Genomic DNA, 23,423 nt, shown 5'->3' with positions numbered 1-23,423 from the left:
ACCGGCCATTGTGGGGTGAACCAAAGGAAAAGGAAGACCTTTCTCTCTGTCTCTCTCTCTCACTGTCTACTCTGCTTGTCAAAAAAAAAAAAAAAAAGAGATATTTTCCATCTGCTGTTTCACTTTCCAAATGGCTGCAACATGCAGTGCTGGACCAGGCTACAGCCAGGAGCCAGGAACTTCATATGTGTCACCAACATGGGTGGCAGGATTCCAAGCACTTGGGTCATCATCTGGGTACATTAACGAGAAGCTGAATTGGAAGTGGAGCAGCCAGACTTGAGCTGGTACTCTACGATGAGATGTGATGTCACAAGAAACAGCTTAAACTACTGTGCCACAGGGCCATCCCCTCTAGATTTTTACTTCTGTCACTAAACTTTCTTCAAATTTCCCATCCTGCACTTTGGGCTGCTGGTGGGTATTCCACATAACTGTCCTACTAAGGTGTCATCCTTGACTTGACAGTGGACATAACCTCTCCTTAGCAGAAGCCACGTTCCTCTCCATTACCATTTTACCATTCCCAGTATAAACCACATTTTAGTGATTGCTGCTTCCCATGGTTTACTTTTAATCATGGGTGTGTTGTCTGTCATCTGTGCTTCCATAAAACTGATTTCTCACCTGTAAATATCAAGACTCCCAGGAGAGGTTCTAATGGATCTCTCCACATCCAGCCCCTCCCTCTTCCAACACATTTCCTGTGTTCCCTTATGAACAGTATTTTGAAAGTCAAATTTGCATCTATCACCCATCCATTTACAAAAACTCTAGTATATTCCTCTTTAGTAGACTATGGTCTTTTTTCGTTGACAATTCATAAACAGCCCTAAAATTACTACTGCTTCAGCTTTTCTTACATTTTATTCTTCAAACAACATTTTGCTCTACTTGAATTGTTAATTTGCCAAGAGACTAGCTCTTAGCATCTCTCACAGGCCTGGGATACAACTTTTTAGCTGCCTAATGTTAGCCATTTTCAAGACAAAATTCCAACAGTACTTCTTCCTGAAACCTTTTCAGATACTACCATCAGGAAAGAATCTTACTGCTTTTCCAGATTATCCCAACTGTTGCCATATCCTTATGTAGTCAGTGAATTCAGCCACAACTCAGTCATTTCCAGCTGCCTTTTGGTCAATAGCCATCACAGCAGCAGGCGGAATTGATCAGGTAGGTATCTCCATCTATCATTAAGACAGCCAAAATGATTCGATCATTCATGACAAGTCATGATCCCGTCACTTTGATAGTGAAGACAGACCCTGTCACAATGTTGTCCTCTTCTAGTATTTGCGCGGAGTTTAGTTTTTAAGTAAGGAAGAAAAAAAAAAAAAAAGGCGAATTGTAGCTATCACTGTTCTGCTTGATATGTAATGTTTTAAACTGTGTCACATACATTTTTGGGCATAATTACAAGTCACTAAATTTTATTGGCATAAAGAGATAACTTCACAGTTTAAAAAGATTTATTTTTGGTTGCTGAATCAAATGCAATTAAAGTTCCAGGATGTTCACATTTTATTAGTAACAAATTGATAGCACATGGATTTCTGTTTCTTCCAAAGTCAGCAACCCTGCTTTCACTCTCTATTTTGCTCTATTATCAGAGGGGTTTTTTGATACACATATAAGCAGACATTTTCTTATGGTGCAGCAGAACTGAGATGCTCAGATGTTTTAACAAATCAGGTTTTCCAGTTAATTTGGGTTTATTCAAATCCAAGATATTGAATGTCTTTGATTACTCAGGAGTATTTCTAGATATGAGACATCCTAAGGTTGTGTTTCAACATACTCATCTGCGTATTACAAAGTTTTCATAAATTTCAACTTCTGAGTTTCAGAAAACCACTAATCTCAATTTAAGCCAGCAAACTTCCAAATTATGAATTTTTAATGAAAATATTTAAAGTAAGAATATAATAAACAATAACTAATATGTATTGAATTCCTAACATATACTAGTTATTATGCTGAGTATAAGTAGGGTTGCAAAATTTAATGAATAAAAATACAGAACATCTAGTTACACTCAAATTTCAAGTGATAATGGTTGCTTTATTATAAATATGTCTCAAATAGTATTTGAGGGATGTTTATTCTAAAATATAATGAGCTGTATTTTGCCTATCAATCCAAACGGGATTGCACCATATGTTTTGTACAGTAAATGTATAAGGTAGTAATTGTAATTAATATCACATTACAGATAGGCGATTTAGGCTTAGAGAATTTAAAAAAATTCCCCCCAAGGTCACAGAGGTTATAAGGGAAAGAAGTATTTTTGTCCAGGTCTGCTTAACTTCAGCACTAAAGATTTCACTCTTATTCATCCAAGCTACATTTTTAATGTTGGGATTTCTCGGTGAGAAATGAGATAGCTATTTTAAAACCTTTTGATTATTCTCAAATTGCCATCTAAAGCGTGAACGCCTTCACTTTGCATCAGTTGTCTGTGTCCCTGAGCATTCACCAACACTAGTTCAATAAATGTTGCATAACATTTATTTATTGTGTGCTTATTTAATTTTTAATGAAATTATACCCTTTTACATGGCTGAGTGCAGTCTTTGATGACGTTTGAATTCATGTTCTTCAAGACTAAACATTTGAAAGCCCTCAGGTCTGATGTTCCTGCCACCTGATTTTCAAAGTTGAGTGTGCATCAGGATCACCTAGAGAGCTTGTGAAATAGAGATTTCTAACCACCTCCAGAGTTTCTGACAGAGTTCACCTGCAGCGAGGCTGGATAATTTCCATTTTCAGTAAGTTCCCAGGCGTTGATGCTTCTGCCAGTTTTAGAGCATACTTTGAGAATCACTTGTCTATAGGAAGATCCAAGACTCATAGTATAAAGAGCTCTGACTATATTTGCCATTCATTGTTTAGCGCCCTAGCTCCTGGAGTCAAGGTTATAACACAAAGCTACATTGGAGAATCGCTTTAATATGCAGATCTGAGTATCCAGTTTGATACAGGACCTGCTACTATGATCAGTTTTAAATTATGCAATAAAAAGATTGTTTCAGTGACTATGGCAATAATAAATAATATACACACCAATTATTTAGAGTAATGAGTAGCCATTTAATGTTTCTCTTTCTGCTGCACAAAATCCAATGTTTATTAGGAGTATGGCACAGTTTTCACTTTCTCAGAATAGCTGTAATTAAAAAAAATAGTATTTAATGGACGCTTACGTGAACTCAGCAGTAGAGTGGGTGGGTATTGGTTAGCAATGAGTTAGTTCTGTGGATTGTTTGACTCTCAAGGAATTCCAGACCACAAAAATCTCTCTGAAATGAAATTCTGAAGGAAGGGCCCACGCCTGTTATGTTCATCTTTATCAGTCAGTGTTCAATGAATGTATCTTCAATGAATAGTGGGGAGATCCACGTTTCCTAAGGCTTTGAGGAGAAGGATTGCTCCAGATTTTACATATTAAACAATGGAAAAATGATTAAGAGGTAAGTTCCTCCATGTAGGAGGTGTAACCAGCCTTGAATAATTGCCTGGGTAATCTTCCACATGAAGAATCAATGTCATTGTGTCAATGAAAGATATTATAATACCAATTTCGAGGCTGGTGGCCTAAGACAAAAACAGTTCTTTGCAGGCACAGGTGGATGATTTTTGGAGAAAAAAAATAGGGATGTATTAAAAGTTTTTGATTTGCATTTTAGGTCAAAATAGCAATAATATTAATTGGTAGTAATATCATAAAGTCTCAAATAAATGATACTCTTTATTTGGAAATACCCATCAAACTACTGAGGAGTAACTTCAGAAAAGACATCTGTTAAATATTATCTGAAGATAGGAGAGCTACTTTCGTCTACTCAGTACCTTATGTGCACATATGACCTCTGACTGATTAAAATAAAATAAGACATATATATGAGGTTCCTACAGTGACATGCTTAAATACCCCCAATCATTTTGCAAGTTATGTTAAAAATTGAGGAGTCTCTTTTAATAGGTTAGATAAGAAAAGATAAATATTTCTTTAAGAGTCATCATAGCATCAGCACTCTCTTCATCATTTGAGCTCCATGTACCCACATTGACCTCCAATGGTTTCCCACACTGACAAGTCCCTCTGTGTCGAACACTGTGATGTATTCCTTGCTTACCTGTTAGTTTTGTTTCCTTACATATTCCCATGCCATTTATAGCTCAAAACATACTGCATATCTTATAATTTATTGGACATGCAATGCTTTTTCTTAAAATTGAGACTTTGCATATGCTGTTGATTCTGCCAGTCTTCCACTTCACGTTTACCTACCCCTACTCATGTTTTACCTTTTAAATTGGAGTTTTTTTTTTACTTGGTCTTTCCTGACTTTCTCACCTTTTAAATCTGGGTTATATGAAGTGCTCTCACGCTGCCCTAGCAACCTGTGTTCACTTGCCTGATATTATTGCATTATACATACCTGTTTCTTTGCTTCCTTATACATTCATCCTGGAAGTTTCTTGAAGTCAAAAACAGAGTTTCTGTCAGTATTATTCATTGGATTCTAGATGGATTCAGTCAGCATAGATGTTGACCACATCAAAGGTGACTGAATTTCCAAATGCACAAAGCCAGCAGAGCTAAGTATCCACAAGCATTTCCCAAATTAGTGTGAGAGGGGAAAAATGCATAGGATATTAGAATGGAAAGAACCAGTGGATAGTCCTTAAAAGCTACTGTTTGACTTTTTCTTTTAAAGGTAAATATTCTTATTGTGAAAAATATTTGATCTCATTCAAGAAAAAGCTTTCATGCGTGATATCAAGAGACACCTATGTTTTTTAAGAGGACAAGAGTTAAACTCCAGTGAGGCAGCCAGGACCTACATCTACAGACTGCATCAGACTACTTTGGCTGAAACACTATAGTCATTGTCCAGGTACAGCTGGCTCACACCAGGACTTGAGAATGAGTGAGGCTCTGGTTACGTCTCTGTTGTTGCCACTTTAGAGACCTGATGATCTCTACCCCCCCTACACCCACTCCCACCCAGCCCTCTATAGTGCTGCCCTCTTAGCATCACTCTCTTCCTAAAAGAAGTCTCAGGCACAAGTATCTAATTAGCCCAACTGAACTTGCATATCTGTATCCCAGCTGCAAGAGTGGCTGCAAAGTGACTTCAAACTGAGGAAGCAGAACTCATTGGGTGAAACGATAGATAACATAGAAGTATTCAGAAGGCTCTAATAAGACAAATGTCCTCTCTACCACCCTGAGAGCATACATGGGAACTGGAGGGCAACTTAAGTAGATTTTTGAGATTCTTTTTTTTTTTTTTTTTTTTTTTTTTTACTCTGTCACATCCATCAGTTTTTACTCCTGGCTTTCAGATGGCCTAAAATACCTTTAACTTTGGGGTAGGCAGCTACAGAGATTATTATATCATTTTTATTGCTTCTGGCATCTCACTTCTGATAATATTCCTTCCAATGATGTTCGTCAGAACGCATACAAGTAATTATTTAGCTTCTATTCCATGCTGTCTTGAAATGCCCTGACAACCAAAGTTTTTTTTTGTTTGATTTAGTTTGAACAAGTGTTGCTGACATTTTAAAAGTGAACAAGTTGACACTGAAATTGCATCAAATGATGGTAAATAGCAGAAGTTCACATTTGGTCACCCTTAGCACTTGATGGCAATGTCTGAACCTAGGATTGTGAGAATAAAAGGGCCAAAATTAAGGGTTGACATGGGAAAGGCAACATTTGGTGGTAATTTTAGCCTTCAGAGCCTCTTAAGAAGTCATGAGGATGCCCACTTAAAAGGTGAAATTAGAAAATAAAGAAGAAAATTGACTATGTTTGATTTTTACATGGCTTTCTCAAGCAGTTTTATGTGTATCAGAAGCAGTAGGGTCCCCAGTGCTGTTGAAGCCACGCTGGATTACTATCAGCATGCTTACTGTTAAATGTTTGCTCTAATACAGCATTCTCCATATTACCTCCTTTCTCCCTATGCAGCCAACATTCTCATAAGATTATAAATCCAAACAGAAATTATCTGGCCAGACTCTTCCTTTTGAATTGGTGGCAGAGAATAAAGGCTAAGAGGTAAAAACAAACAACAAAACAGAAAATCATTCTCAAATCTATCAACAGAACCAAATAGTGTAGTCTGACAATGGAATCCCTCACTTTTCTTAACTTTACTGCCAATTATATTTCGATTCTGCTTCCTTCTTTAGTTTCTAGAGAGGGGTATATCATATTTATTGTTTTTTAATGTTTAATATTTCACATTTTAAAAATAATTACTTATAACCATGGTAGAAAATGGCCATATGATAAATATTTCTTTAGATTTATTTATTTCAAAGGCAAAGATGGGGAGATGAGAGAGAAAAAAAATGAGAGAGGGAGAGAGGTATCTTCCATCTGCATGAGTCTAGGCCAGACCAAAACCAGGAGCTAGGAACTCCATTCTGGTTTTTCATAAAGGTAGCAGGATCCCAAGTATTTTTGGGATCTTCCATTCCCTTCCCAGGTGCTTTAGCAGGAAGCTGGATCAGAAGCAGAGAAGCCAGGGCTCAAGCAGGTACTCCAATATGAGTGCCCCACAAATGAGAGACCTGGCATCAGCCTGGCCCAGGCCTGGCTGTTGTGGTATTTTCCTGTCTCTCTCCCTGTATCTCTGCCTTTCAGAATAAGTGAAAATAAATAAATCAACAATAGAAGACTATAAAGAAGTGTTGGTTGGCATATTAATATCTCTGAAAACCATTACAACTTTGCAACTATGATGAGTCTTTCAGAATTATATGAAGTAGGACAGTTGCCTTATCGTCTTTCTTGCATTCTCTCTCACATTTGCTCTCTCTCTCATGCACACATACACATACACACACATGCACGTGCCATCTACAGAAATCCATAATGCTAGTCCTGATAACAATTAGGGAAATAGGATATTAAGGAATCTGAGAAAAGCAACTTGATGTATGGTGTGAATTTTATATCCAAGGAAATTTTATATATATTTATTACTTGCATGATGAATATTTAGCCATGAGCTTGACAGCAGATTACTTTATTTATTTATTTACTTGACAGGTAGAGTTATAGACGGTGAGAGAGAGTGACAGAGAGAAAGGTCTTCCTTCCGTTGGTTCACCCCCCAAATGGCCACTAGGGTCGGAACTGTGCTGATCCGAAGCCAGGAGCCAGGTGCTTTTCCTGGTCTCCCATGCGGGTGCAGGGCCCAAGCACTTGGGCCATCCTCCACTGCCTTCCCGGGCCACGGCAGAGAGCTGGACTGGAAGAGAGTAACCTAGACTAGAACCCGGCACCCATGTGGGATGCCGGCGCTGCAGGCAGATGATTAACCAAATGAGCCGCGATGCTGGCCGCTGACAGCAGATTGCTTTTAAAAACAGGGATTATTATCTCAATACTGTACAAACTTTAATAAGGAAGCCATCTATAGAGTCAGAAGGACTTGTTCATATGGAGAGAGTGGTTAACAAACCAATCAGAGGAAGCAGACTAAGCTAAGCAGTCATAAGGATGAAAGGCCTGAAAGAAATCAGTTAACTTTGAGTATATTATAGAATAGTTCACTGTAGGTGATTTCCTCTTCTACTCCCAAAGCATAGAACTTTGAATGTTTCTGAAGGTTTTCCAGCCCGTCCATTTCCCATACCTACCATATTATCACTTAGATTTCAGTGATTTCTAAACTATGTTTTTTATTTCATGTAATAAACATATGAGGACACTTCAAAGGGTTTGTGGGAAAATGAAATCAAAATAGTTTTACCTGGGTGTTAATGTTTTGAAATCCACAAATATAAGACAGGTCTCCCATGTGTATGTAGGGGCCCAAGCACTTAGGCCATCTTCCACTGCATTCCCAGGTCATAAGCATAGAGCTGGATTGGAAGAGGAACATCCAAGATAGAACTGGCACTCATATGCGATGCCAGCAAAGAGCCAGATCAGAAGTGGAATAGCTGGGAGAAGAACTGGTGCCATATGGGATGCCAGCGCCACAGGCAGAGGCTTAGCCCATACACTACAGTGCCAGCTCTTTTTTATTCAACTTATGAATCAGGAAACACTGTTCCCTACAAAACTCATTGGTAAGCATGATTAAATTTCCTTTTCTGCTTATACAACATCTAGGCTCCTGTGAATTATGAGGAAACTATTTCCAACATCAAGTTCAAATAGATTCATTTTCCTCATGCCATCAATTGATCAAAATTGTTGTGCCTAATCTGTTTAGTTTGGTTAACACTGAGTGAAAATAATTTCTCATTTCATTCTTCTGGTGCTTTCTTTAAGAAATTCCAGGTTTCTACTTTGGGATCTGTGGAGTGGACTGCATTGTACCTTCCCTTGAGAATATTTTTGCTCATTAGCTCTGATTCTTGTTCTAATTGGACCAACATCTTTGTAGACCAGCTGTGTAGGCATCTTTTTGTAGATTCTTTTTCATCAAATTGTTTCTTGACTCCTGTATCTGTCTTCTTCCTCATAACAAGATAAGAAGGATAAATTATATATTTTATAATGTTTCTTTATTATAATCATATATTTCATTAATAGTAGAATTATGGTTTAAAATTATGACGATTTTTATAACATTCAGTGTTGCTGATTTCAAATTTGATGATATTTTTAGTCAATTCTCTTTTATATTCATTATTTTCAAATCAAAATAGAAGTGTTTTAATCTTTTGTCTTTTGGTGCATTGAGCCTGGAACTGGTTATTTTCACATTCTTTAGGCTATTTCACTTTGAAAACTTGTGTTAATACTGCTGATAAATATTTTTCTAATTTTTATTTTTAATTTTCCACCCACTATTTTCCCTGCTCTCTCTCTGCAGCATCTGTTCATTAGGTATTGGATTTTCATTGATCTTCTGCCTTTTCTGTTTTTTCTGACTCTCTCTTAATTTACAGTAGCCTGGTCTCATTTTCTGATGGTTCATTTTTTTTACTATAACATATTTCTGTATGTTCCTGGGGACAGCAAATAAATGATTATTATTTCTTTTTATTATTATTTTTTGTATTCCATGAGTTGTTTGCTTCTTCAGGTTGAGTTCTTTGTTTTATTGTTGTTTGCTACTTGATCATTTCCTATAGGCTCCTGCCTCCCCCATATAGCTGATAATCAAAGTTTTCACTTGGTATTTTACAATGATAGAATTGGAGTCTGAGCAGTGGCCTGGGTTTCCTCTTCTGTTCAGTGTGTTTGCTAATATAACAAATCTCATTCTGGATCATTTGGCTTAAGTTCTAAGTTTCTAGTTCTATGAGGGAACTAGAAAGTCAATTAAAAACACCAAAAGGCAGAGAGAAAGAGACATACATACATACATACATACAGATCCTTCCCCCCTCCCCATCCAATATCTTATTCCCTAAATTCCAGCTATGTCTGTGGCTGGGCCTGGCTGAAGCTGGAAGGTAGGAACTTAATCCATGTCTCCCTTGTGGGTGACATGGAGCCATCTCTTTGAGTCATCATCTGCTTTCTCCCAGGGCCTGCATTAGCAGGAAACTGTAATTGGGAGCCAGAGCTGGGAGTTGAACGTAGGCATATTAATATGATATGTAAGCATCCCAAATAGTCTTAACTGCTAGGTGAAACACTCATCCTAAGATTGTCAGTGTTATGGTTTCACTTGGGAATTAGTAGATGTAGGTAGACAATTTATTATGAATGTGCTTTTTCTAACTGAAATTTATAGTGAGGGGTTATCTCCTGTTTTTCCTTCCTATTTGAGTACTTCTCAACTTAGACTTACTATAAACAGTGCATAAGGAAATTTCTGACAAATTGTGTATTCTATTATTGAGAAAGATGCCTGTATTTTCAGAATTCTTGTTTCCATAAACTAAATTGGCTAGGTAGTGAAGAAAATAAATCTTGAAGTGGGTGGGGACAAAGATATTCTTTGATATTCTCTTTGAATGATTTAAACTACTTCCAAAGCAGAGAGATAGGATACAAGTTTTCTCAATTCTCAGGTGGTATGTCTGATTAGAGATCTGTCCTTACATCTGGGAGTAAAGCATGTTGTACAAAGCGCAGTGAATTACTTTATATCATTTGCCTGGCCACATGACCCTTTACAGGGTAAGCAAGTTTTATTCACATGAAAAAAAAATTAACTGAATTGTATTTATAGGAACCAATTTCAGATTGATTAAACCACTAAATATGAAAATTCAAAATCTAAAAATATTGAAATACTTCACAATAAAATATATTTTATAAGCTGTAGATGGCAAGAAAAATTACAAAACAATTTCTGTTATTAAGCTATATTGTAATATATGCCATAGAGGCCTTGTCAATAAAACAAGAAATTACAAATGAAAACTGAATATTTACCAAAGTAGATCATGTCTATTTCAGCCTTGTTTTAGTAAAACTTGCAAGTGGCACAAATGTCCAACAATGGCATTAGGATATTTTGTTAAATATTTGTACAGGTCAACTAGTGCTACACATACTTTCATGAGTAAAATCATATAAATATGTTGAGCATGAAAAAAGATAATTAATGATTATTGTCTGAAAATTAGAATAAAACGTGTGAAGAGATCCAGGATGCATGCTGATTGACAATTATATTTTTAGTGTTTATTTTTAAGCTATGATTTTATTTTCAAATCTTAATTGTTTTGATTAGTTAAGAATAATTAATTTTATCTGGATGTCAGCATTTAAGCTTCTGCATCCAAATGAGATTTGAACCAGCCCTAGCCCTCTGGACAGGCAACACATTTTTGTATTACAAATTATAACAGAAAAAGTGACAAGTTATGCGGGCAGGTTCTGCTATTATTGTCGCTTTTCAATTAAAAAATAGAGATTTATATTTGAAACAAGGAAATAGAGAGTGTCTGATACTGGCTATTCAGATCTTGGATTGGCTGTATGGCAAAAGACCAGCTTCTGTGAAGACAGGTCCTAAATGGAGCTTTCTAAATTTTCCTTTGATGAATGCTGAAGAGTAATGAAAAGTATTCTCTAATTCCAACAACCGTGTTAAAATCTTCTCAGACAAGCAATATAGAAATGAATATATTAACCTCTTTATGGTGTGTAGTTTAAATTTGATACTTAATTGTTTTGCGATTTGTTCAAACATGGTGGATGGCTCTTGTAATGGATGAGTTGACACTTGGGCTCTAGTAAGTTGTTAGAGTTGAAAAAGAGTCCTCCAAACTAAGTTATACATTATGTGCCTAAGCTCCAAATTAATGTTGGATATATTTATCTTCTTCAAACTTGTTTCACTACACTGTTTAAGGAAAATCATTGTGGTGATTTTAGAGATGTATTGATAAGCATTGTATATTAGACATGATTCTTTTTACACTAAGCTCATTTTCTTTTAAATAATCAGAGCCACTTTGACCAAGAAAAACATGACAACAAAACAGTATTGTGATAATTTTTCAAATGTTTACATGAATAGTTTATTCACCATTCTTACCTTCAGTCTCTGAATCAGAATTGTGTGGGAGTAGAGATTGGAAATTTGTACTTTAAAATAAAATCTTACTCTTTCAAATAGAAAATAAAAATACATTTAAAAAATATTGAAGTTTTTAACAAGATTTCCCTAGATGAGTTTGAATATAATATAAACCATACTCAAATTTGGGAACAAAGGGGTTAAATGATTTGCATCAGCCCCAAATTTGGGAACAAAGGGGTTAAATGATTTGCATCAGCCCTTATATTTAGATTTCTGCTTTATATTTCAGTTTTACTTGCATATTGATTTTATGTTGATTATCTGATTTATTTGCATTGCTTGATTACAAGATATATCATTCCTTACATTGATTTGTTCTACTATACCTTATATATAGAAGATTAATTTAGTTTTGTGAGCAATTATAAACCCTAACTCATCAGGACTCAATATACATCTATAGTTACATGCAGTGTGTTCTTTCACAACCCATACCCAGTGATCAGCACTTACTATTTTTATTTCCCTAGTAAAATATGCTTTATTACTTAAGAAACTGAATCAGGATCTAGATAAGTGCAGCTGAGCCAGATGGAGCTGAGCTATTTAGACCCAAGAATATTAAAAAAAAAAAAATTACAGTTTGTTAGACCAAAGGAGTATCAAAAAGTTTAGTGAGATTCATTGGTAATTGTCCTTCATGACAGGAAACTGTAAACTTAAAGGGTACATTTCTAACCCTGTCCTTTGTTAAATCCTTGTTAGGGGCTAATTTTGTCCATGTATTTTTCAAATTTCTCTTTCTGTTTTCCAGCTCTCCTGATTTGTACTCTTAATGAATTCTGTACTTTTATTACCTGCTTGATAAAATAATAGGGCTTCATTTTTACCTTAATTTGTTTTCTACAGCTTCAAGGATTATTCCCATCCATAAACATTCTGTATAATTAAAAAGGTTTGTGTTCACTTTACTCACACAGTAACTACCATATAAACAAAGAGGTGGCCTTTTCAGACATTTTCTGTATTGGAAGGAAAAATTTAGCAATGGAACCTACTATATTTTGCTACTATATCTTTGCTATTTTAATTGTTTTTTTTTTTCCGTAGAGCTTTGCAAATCATGTGTTAATTCATTAAAACATTCAAGTAGTAAATGAACTATGTCTTTTGTATAAAAGTTGTACTTTTGTTTTATATATCTATCATCATAAGCATTAACATATTTAGAAGCATTTTATATTTTAAACCTATTTTACAGTCAAATAGCTGGCTATGATTTTTCCTTGTAGAAACTCTCAGTAGAAGATTAGTAGAGCAGGCTGGCGCCGCGGCTCACTAGGCTAATCCTCTGCCTACGGTGCTGGCACACTGGGTTCTTGTCCCAGCCGGAGCGCCGGATTCTGTCCCAGTTGCTCTTCTTCAAGTCCAGCTCTCTGCTGTGGCCTGGGAAGGCAGTGGAGGATGGCCCAGATCCTTGGGCCTTGCACCTGCTTGGGAGACCAGAAGGAGACACCTGGCTCCTGGCTTCGGATCGGCACAGTGTGCCAGCCGTGGCAGCCATTTCGGAGGTGAACCAACAGAAGGAAAACCTTTCTCTCTGTCTGTCTCTCTCACTAACTCTGCCTGTCCAAAAAAAGAAGATTGGTAGAGGATCTAAAAAAGTATTTCCCAACTTGGAAGAGTACAATTAATTCATCATTCAACACTGATTTTCTGAGGGTTTACCATTTGCCAGGCACTGTCCTAAGTGCTGGAATTGTAACAGTCAAAAAAAAAAAATTACAATCTATATGTATAGGAAGTGCAAAATAATCTAGTTAGATAATAATGTGAGATGCAGTGATATTCACTATGGAGGAAAAATAAAGCAGATAAAAGGGATGTGGCATGCTGTAGGGAGATTAAAGGAGGAGGAAAGTTTCAAGGAAGCCTTTAGAGAGAAGATAACGTTGGAATAAAAGCCTCAGGAAAGTGAGCGAACTGAGCAGGCAGGTACTTGAGCAGAAGACACTCCAGGCAGAGAGACAGCAGGTGCAAAGATTTTGGAGTGGGAAGATGCTGGGCTTGTTTTAGCAGCACAGAGTTGGACAGTATCCTTTAAAAAAGGCATGAAATAGACCCTATGAATAAGAAAGAGAGGGATTTCAAAGGAATTATCATGACTTTTGGCCAACTCAAGCAGAAATAAATTGCAATAATTGAATTGGGGAAAGCTGGAGAATATACAGAGTTGGGCAGAAATTTCAAAATTAGATGTGTTCAAATCATAATTATAATTAAGTGGAGTGGGTAGTTTTAAATTGAGATTACAATCCTATTCCTATTCGCTATATGCTTGTTGGAATGTACTTCCTGTTAGAATGTGAGTCTAATCAGAGTCATCCAAGGGTGAACCACAGGGTTACTGTTTAGAATATCTAAGCAGTTCTCAAGGTTTCTAGATATGACCTGGAGATATTTTGAAGGGACTCTTTTCATATCCATTTACTTTTAATGGCACTAACATAGAAGCTTTTCCTGAAGAGCTACACCATAGTTGTTCAGGAGAGTGAATCCAAAAGAGTCCTAATACTCTATAAGACCCAGTAGTGAATGGCTTCTGAGCTGCCTACCTTAATTAGGTTTTGTGTTTGCTACGGAGGTCCTGTGCTTGGCTCACCTTGGAAAGACCATCTCCCCGACTGCTTCAGATTTTTGGACCAACTAAGAATTTCTCAAAAGATTTTGATGCTGATATCAGTGGCATTAGGCAATATCCTTAAAGTGTGTTGGCCACCAGCAGCCTTAGTTTATAACCACACCTTGTGTGCTGCTCATCGCTGGGTTTCTGGCACCTTCCTGCATGAGTTACAGTAATAATAAAAAATATAAAATATTTGACTTTCTCATAAGAATATGTTTTCTTTAGACATTTTCTACTCATACGCAAATATTAGTCTTTATAAGTTTTGGCTTCACAAATATCAACTGTCTCTTGATAAATGAAGGAAAATAGGAGGTTTAGTACATGGCTATTTCAAGAGATTAAAAGGAAACTGTTGAAAATAAAGTTCCATAGGGAATGGAATCTGGTAGCTACAACAGTGCAAATGTAGAACATGACAGTGGCTTGATATACAACCTCACAGTCAGAGCTGGGATAGATGACCCCTATTATTTTCCATTTGCTGTTTGCTTTCTCCAGAGTCCAAATCTCAGGAAAGCTGCACAAAATTGATTGTATTCATTGGTCAGTGCTAGGCTCATTCATTGGTTACATGACTGACATCTGCCAAGCAGAACATACTTAATGTAATAATGTTATTGGGAAAGTATGGATAGGGACAGGCATTTGGCACAGCAGTTAAAATGTTGGGATGCTTGAATACTGTATCTGAGAGTCTGGGTTCAAGTACAGCTCTGTTTCATATTGTAGCTTCCTGCTAATGTATACCTTGGGAGGCAGGAAGTTATGACTTGCATAGTTGGGTCCCTGGCACCCACATGAGAGACCTGTACTGAATTCCTGATTCCTGGCTTTAGTCTGTCCCATCCTGGGCTCCTGGGCTGTTGTGCATATCTGGAGAATGAACCTACAGATAGAAAATTTCTCTCCATCTATCCCTGTCTCTTTTTCTCTGCCTTTCAAATAAATAAATAAAAAAATTTAGAAAGTTAAAAGTGAAGGATAAAGGTGAAAAGCAAATATCACAAATATCTAATACAAGAGATATTTCAAGTCAAAGAAGAGAAAACATTTAGTTTTACATACATTTGTAAACATATATTTTATAATTTTTTGCAAAAAAAACCTTAATTTCATTTTCCACACTTTTTCAAATACTCCTGTATTATCAAAGGCAGCTTGAAAAGATAATCTATTAAATCAATGAGTTAGAAGTCTATCTTATGCACATTACTAATAAAATAAAGAATTAAGCATAAGAAGTAAATTTATAAAAATTTCTGGAAAAGGAAAGGCATTCAGTACAAAGCTCAAGTCAATGTAAAGTTTAAAAATGAAAGCAGAGTTGGCAGATTGTATTGCTTTTAAAATAAGTAGAATTTCATTTGTCAAAGTACCAGAATAATTACAAGATATGACATAAGGTTGGAAAAACTCATATTATTTTAGCAAACAAGGAGTTAATACTCCTAGTAGCTTCTACAAATCAATATGGAAAAGGTGAACATCCTAATAGAAATATGGGCAAAGAACTTTAACTGACATTTTAAAAAGGAAGAAATGTAAATGGCCAAAGAATATGTGAGAATACATTCAATCTCCCTAACATTCAAAGATATAAAATGAAAATCACAAAGAGATGCCATTTTCACCTACTAAATTGTCAATGACATTAAAATCATTTTACCAAGTATTTAGAAGTGTACAGTGAAAGAGATGCTCCCTTGATAAATGGTTGGAGGCATTCTGGGAAAATGGTAAGTACATGTCTTTTTCCACTGAGATTTTAATAGCAATGATTTTGTTGTAGTTCTTTTTGTTGTTGCTGAAAGCATAAGAAACTAACTCTGGTAGACTTCAGAAAAAGAAAGTATTGTTGAGAGGATTTTTGTTATCTCATGGAATCTAAACTGGTACTGAATAGTCAGGCCTAGGTAATTAAAAAAATCCAGGCATCTCAGGGTATCCTCTCTCTCTAGAACACTGTCATTGTCACTGTGCTCAGCTACAGTAAAGTGCTTAATGAGATCCCTGGGAGGCAGTTTCCGGACAGTGTTGGAGGACTCCACATGGAAGCCCTGTCATGTGTGATGAAGTGTACTTCTGGAGAACTGAACCAGCTCCAATGTCACTTTTATGTAAACTAAAATAGTTACAGGGAAGGGGAAGAAATTGAGTGAGAATGATCAACAGTACTGCCACTGGTTGTATTAACTCACTTCTGAGAATGAACTAACTGGTATTTAAAGCTTGCCACATGTTAAGGATTACATGTACCAGAAATCAGTAAGCTCCTTTCCTGCACTATATATAATTGTTATTTAAATGACATATCTTAATTTTTTTCTCAATAAGTTCATTAGATGTCTTTATCATGCTTTTCTGTTCAGCGCAATTACACATGCAATTTATAGATAACATATTATGCATGCTTTATATTCTGTGGATATGAGGTATGTAATTTTCTGAATGAAAAAAATATTGGTTAGAGGTTTGTCTTTGTTTGTATATTATAGGAAAAATTTTGAGTGCAGAAAGAGAAATTTGAAATTTCTATTTTTTAGAAAAAAATGTACAAATTACAAACAATTCTGTAATTAAAAAAGTCACTTGAGAGTTTTAGCCTCTAGTTAACACTCAGTTACTTATTCAAGTATATTTGTGTAGGAAGCTAAAGTATGTTATAACATAGTTTATTTATGATGAATTCCCTGTATTTCAAATGTAAAGTGATATGGCAGAGAAATATTAGAAAAGAAAGATGCAATCATTTATATATAAACTGATAGATAGGCATAAAGCATAATCATCAAGATCATGGACAACCAAAAGTGAATTATTAAAGGCACCTTCTGGTCTTTGAGGGCATTAATTTCTAGCATGAGTAGGATTTGTGATGGCAATTAAGGAATATTAAAGATAAGCTCTTCAAAAGTTAAGGATTTATGAAGTCTTCTTATACCTGGAGGCAGCTGTTGACTTTGATTTCTAAAATGGCTTCAATGGAAGCCATAGCAGTAGCCTTGGAGTGGGCAGAGGAAACTACCAAAGCAGAAAAGTAAGGTTATGAATTTAAACTAAGGATAGGAGGATAACCGATTCAATAGACAACATTTTTAAAGGCAAGAAAATGCCTTCTATAAGAGGCCAGATCTTCAGATACACAGGCATTCTTTTGATTAGAAAAGAATTATGAGTGTAATGAGAAAATAAAAGCAAGAAGTTCATCACACATCAATGAGTTTCTGATATTCGAGGGATTCTGTTGAATTCTTATGTGGATGTTCAACTTCAAAATATCAACAGTGGCCAAACAACAAACAGGTTACAGTGAAAATGTTAAGATATCCTAACTTGAGCAAATTCATGCAATTATAAGAGAGGCTTTAGGCCACTTATCAATTATACATTTACAATACTACTGGATAAGGATTGCTGCTGACACATCTTTGTATCCCCCAAAGTATTGAGCACAGTGACTTGCATATTGCAAATACTCAGCAAATATTTGTTGAGAGAAGACTTCTACATGGAATGCAAAGTAGGTGTGAGACATGCTCTTTACATTTATAGAACTTACACTTTTCAGAGACAGACAAAACTAACAAACATCGACTAGCTGAAAAACATTTATAAAATGCTAACCATATGATGTTTAGATAATAGTAACATAAAAGGCAGGATGTTTTATGATTATGTTGAGTCAATAGTCAAACAGAATTCAAAAGAAAGATCAATGTGATTTTCAGGTTATACAGAAGATGTTGAGAGGAAGATATTGATTTGAGCTTTGGAAAATGGAGAAATTTTAGAACGATGATGTGAGAAAACATGGTAAGGTAAGTAAAATGCTGCTTTAAAATTACGAACCTAAATATAAATAATAAAAAATTGCCATCACTCTTCATGGCATTGGACTGAACACAAAGGAAACAAAGAAACAATGAATCCATATAGAATGTTCTATTCTGAACTTATTTCATCAATTCCATATGAAGCTGCTCTTTAAAGGCAACGTAATTTATTCTTGCGTGATAGAACTGGTAACTGTCATACTGCTAGATCTGTTAGAAGGAAATATGTCTTTTGGTTCAGTTAATTCAATTCCACATGTATTTATTAAGCACTTATCTGAGCAAAGCACTATAGAATCACCCATGTACAAGCAATTAAAATTTAACTGGTTCAGGGAATATTTGCTACATCATTTCACTTTAAAAAGAGTAAAATATTGCCATATCCTTCCTTGATCTTCTTATAAAAGTGTCTTAAATTAGAGGTTAGATTAGAATAAATGATGCTATCCAAGTAGGTTATCTGAATCTGCATTTTCAAACTGGGTTTAGAGAAATGCCATTAAGAAAACTTTCTTTTAGGAATACTTTACCATGTACAGTTACACTATAATTTCATATCTATTAACTGATTTTTCAGAGTTACACATTAAAGTGGCTTGGACAGGTTGATTTTTCTTATTTTCTCTATCAGAAAGCTGAAATTGATAGAGCTGCTTGATTTTCCAAAAGTTTCTACTGATTTGTTGATTGAGAATCATACCTGAACATAAGATCTTTAGAAGAAAAATTAAATGCGTTTTCTATTATACAGTGCTACAACAGAAGTGGCTATGTTGTCATGCTATTTAGCGTGGAATTTAGTTCACAGAAGTTTTTCTACTGTTTCTAGCTAGGCTGAGGAATGGTTTGTAAGAAAATTTCACTAAGGATGTTCCTTTAATTGCTCAATAATTGTCATGATTTCAAGTTCACAGAGATACTAGTGTACTGGATAAAATGAAAGGGGAAAATCATAAATTTTTAAAGTTTGATCAATGTAGTATAAGTTCTAGGAACTTCTTGCACTTTCTCAGACCTAGCAATATCGTAGACAAGCTTGGTGTCTAACTTGTGGGGGAACGTAGTACTCGCTTCTAAAGGGTAAAGAAAGAACAGGAAGCTGATAAACAAGTATAATATACAGGTCAGCCTTCTCTCCTCTCCCACACAACAGAAAAGTATTTCTGTAGACTGAAGTTGCAAAAGCCCTGCTGTCGTCAATCAAGATCATTCAGAAAAAAGGAAACTGACACTTAAAAAATTGTGTCCATTTCGATATGTTTTAGATAGTTATATAATCAATATAACTGCTTCCGTGTTCCTCTGAGCTCTAAGTCATCTGCGATTTGGAAATTAGTGAGTTGTCAAATCTATGTATTTCCCTTCATAAATATTTTCTTTCATATATTGACACTTGGAGAAGTAAATAAAAGAACATTATTTTCTCACATGATTTCTCCTCAATCATTACTGTTATTACTATTTCCAAGTAACAAATAATGCTGTGGACTGAAGTTTCTAAGATTGAGTATGTGATTCATCTTATTTCAATTAAGAGTGAATGCATTGAATTGATGCCTGGGCAAGGAAGAGTGAGTCATGCGACAGAAAATAAATGTTAACACAGATATGTCTTGTCCGTATCTTACTCCTTTTTTGGTTTTCTGTTGATATCTGAGAAGCAAAGTTGGTTTGGTCAGATCACTTTGGCTATGGTGTATGAAAATGCATCAGTTAAGATCAGAGTACTTGGGAATCATCCTACTACTCATGTTAATTTTCATCTATTTAATATCTATAAGATTTGAAGGTAAAGGAACATACGAGATTAAAATCAAGGTAAGAACCATTTCATGGAGAATCCTCCAGTCATATGAGTATAAATGCATGTGAACTTTATCCAGAAGGTGGTAGAAGATACTACTTGGATTTCATCAATGTGTCTGGTGTGGTCAGTTCTGTTTATAGATAATTGAATGGTTTTGCTGGAGATGAATGTCTCTCATCAAAGTGGATCAGGGTTCATGTAGAAGATTCTTGTTGCATGTTTTAAAATGGTAAGTGTTTTAACAGAGTAGGGATAATAGTGATGAGGACATCGGAAGTTAAAAATCAGCGAATTGACAAAACTTGATGATGAATTGCATTGAAGATTTTGGGGATTAGCCAGAGAGAAGGAAGGATGAGTTTGGTTTCTGTTTGAGAACTTCTTAGAATAATATTGCTTCAGGGAAACAGTTAGCAGAGACCTGACATCTGGATCTTTCATGCCATTTTGAATAATCCAAGCCTCAGATGTTTACACTAGGTGGTGAGTCTAGCTTGGATTCTGTGTGTTTAGAAATATTTTTAGGGACTCTAGCACGAGGGATGATGTGTACAAAAATCACATGTTGAAGACATACATAGAAGGAAATGTAAGCATAATTATGCTTAAAATTTGTGATCTATAAATATTATGCTCATGGGACTTATCAGTTTTATTGACTGCTCCATCCCCAGCACCTAAAAGATCACTACCTCTGTTATTGCACCAGAAAATATTTGTTGAGCTCATATCCTAAATGAGTATATTGTGTATAGCAAACTTTTCTGACCAATATATACAGTGTGCCTACTACAGCAATTAACTTTTACTCAATTCATTCATGTAAACAACAAATGTTATTGAGCAATACATCTTATGCTAGTCTTTACATCACTGCTGGATGCATTGATCTCAAAATCTATAGCTGGAACAAAAAAGTTATTTCCCCCACATTTTCAACTCACTGTGGTGGGCCAGGTACATGACAACCACAATAATCATTTCTGTTCAAAAAGGGGAACAATAGGAATCCCACAATAGTCATTGATCCACTCCGAAATCCCACTGGGTAGATACAATGAGGCTCTTCATTGTGGGTGGGCTCCAGTTCTGGTCCTGAAAATAACTCCTCGTGTGTTGTTCTCCAACGCTTTGACCTCACCCTATTCAGAAAAGCACCTCCTTCATGCTTCTTCATAACCTCTGAGGGAGGTGTTAAAGAGCTCTCTTTGTTGGCTGAGCTATACTCTCAGTCCACCTCTTGTCCTAAGAAAATTGGGGAAGAGCAATTGCTTTAACAGACACAATCCATTTTCATCTGATTTTACAACACCTTTTGTAATGCATCTCTCTTAAAACTAGTTTTTTTTTTCCTTTTAAAATATTTATTTATTTATTTGAAACTCAGAGTTGGAGAGAGTAGCACAGGGAGAGGGAGAACCATATTCTGATTCAGTCCCCAAATAGCTGCAATAGCCCCAGCTGGATAAGGCCAAAGCCAGGAGCCAGGAGTTTCATTTGGGTATCCCACATGGGAGCAGGTTCCAAACACTTGAGCAGTCTTCACTGTTTTCCCCAGAACATTTGCAGTGAGCTGGATCAGAAGTAGAGCATCTGGGAAACAAACTGGTGCCCCTATGTGATGCTGGTGTTGCAGGCTGAGGCTTTACTGCTATGCCATCATGCTGGCTCCTATAATTTTTTTTTTGTTTTATTTATTTATTTTTTAAAGTGTTTGGTTCAATTCACTAAAATGCCCCAGTATGTCTACAGACCCAGAGATATTTTACAATTGTCAGGAATCTCTAGATTATGTCCTTAGTCTCTTTTACTGATGTACTTTATTGAAAGAAAATATAAAAGATCTTTGTTATTAACGCAGATTTCCTTATTGTAAAAGATTTAAAAAGTATTGGAGGGCTAGTTAATTCCTTCAGACCTCTTGGCAGAGGGTATGTCAGTCTTGCCTTAAACTGTTCTTTCTTCCCAGCTCTCTCTCAATTTGAGGATCATTTACAAGCCAGAGAAGCTAAAGATCAGAATCAGTTACATCTCTAAACCTTGACTGTCTGGAGATATTTGTATCCCTTGTTTTCTTACGCTTTTCCTGTGAATAGGCCAGCTCTTTCGTGAGTTCATCTGTTTTCTGGAAACAATTCCTGATTGTACTATCAGATCTCAAAGTTTCCTTGCCCATCATCATCAAGTATATTTTCTTCCTTCTGTTTTACTGTAGCTTTGCTAAACAGTTTGCCATGCATTTACCTGTCATTTTTTTTAGTCTGAAATAAGGTTCCAGGCTTCCTGCCCATGGGGTTCAAGACTTTGGATATATATTTTAGATTCTTTTTTTGCTAGCCTACTTCTTCTAGTTATTCATTTCTGTAAGTTGTAGCTATAGGAATGTTATGAATCCAATAGTCTCCTAGCCTCATTGTTTACAATAATCCACATTAGCCTCTCATTCACTGTGGATTGACTGAAGCAGCTCTATCCTAGCCTATGGGTCAGGTTTTGCTTTACACTCTAAGATATCTCATTGGAGCTTCAAGAGTGAAGGAGCAACTCTAGTCTGAGCATGCTGATGCCATCAGTGTGGATGGAAGAGGTCAGGAGCCCTGGCAGAAACTTGTAAGACTATAAAAGATTCCACCCAAATTTGGCACTCTCTTCTTTTCACCCCTACTCCATTTGCCAAACTGAACATCAATCAGGTAGGGTTGCATACTCTTCCTTGGTGCAGGATGGCAAGGGAATGTGGATATTGCTATACTCTAATACTATCCTCCATACGAAGCTACAATATATAGATTGGGATCTACATGTGATCCAAATGAATCAATGTTTTTATGGATTTAGAAGCATTTATGTTTCAAAAAGCAGTGGCATTAGAAAATCAACACAAAGAGTTCCTTTATTCTGGGAATTTGTACAAATATATTCCTAAAACAATCAAAGAATAATTCATCGTATTCTTTTCATAAAATATAATTCACTGGGTGCTCTATTTTTAATCAACTGTTTAAAAAATATGGCCCTGAATTAAGGTGTATTCAAGGTCTCTTAGACATTGTAAAACTCATAATTAAATTTAAAGTTTAGTTGCCTGGTTTAATATTTATTCTCAATTGAATGAGATTAATTACCTTTCAAAAGAAGTTTTAGAAAAGACTATTTGTTTTAAATTGTACATGTCCATAAATGTACCATATTTGCTATGGAACAAAGAGCATAATTTGAAACAGATTTTAAGAAATAATACTTACTCTAAAATATCATAAAGGTTTAGGTTAATTTTGGTGCATCACCTAAGAGAAAAGTGGAGTATTCAAGAATCAATTTAACATGGAAGAGAGATGACTCTGTCATTAAAAATCAATCAAAAGTAAACTTTTGAAGTGCAAGAAAGAGATCTTCCTATATATCAAAATGAAAAATGGCTTTTATCATTAGTTTTACTTGAAAATTTTAATAAATGCACTAAAATAAATATGATTTAATGAAGGAGAGAATAATCTGTTGCCATGGGGAAAAATAAAAAAAATACTTTTTGATAGAAGAATGATAGGAAATTTAGATTAAAAGAAAATTTTCAAGAGAAAAAAAAGGATTTCAGTGTTGAAAGTAGACAACTTGGGAAGAAA

This window comes from Lepus europaeus, chromosome 6, assembly GCF_033115175.1.
Source record: "Lepus europaeus isolate LE1 chromosome 6, mLepTim1.pri, whole genome shotgun sequence".
NCBI classification, from domain to species: domain Eukaryota; kingdom Metazoa; phylum Chordata; class Mammalia; order Lagomorpha; family Leporidae; genus Lepus; species Lepus europaeus.
The sequence above is the reverse complement of the archived record's forward strand: the minus strand, read 5'-3'. Positions refer to the sequence as shown.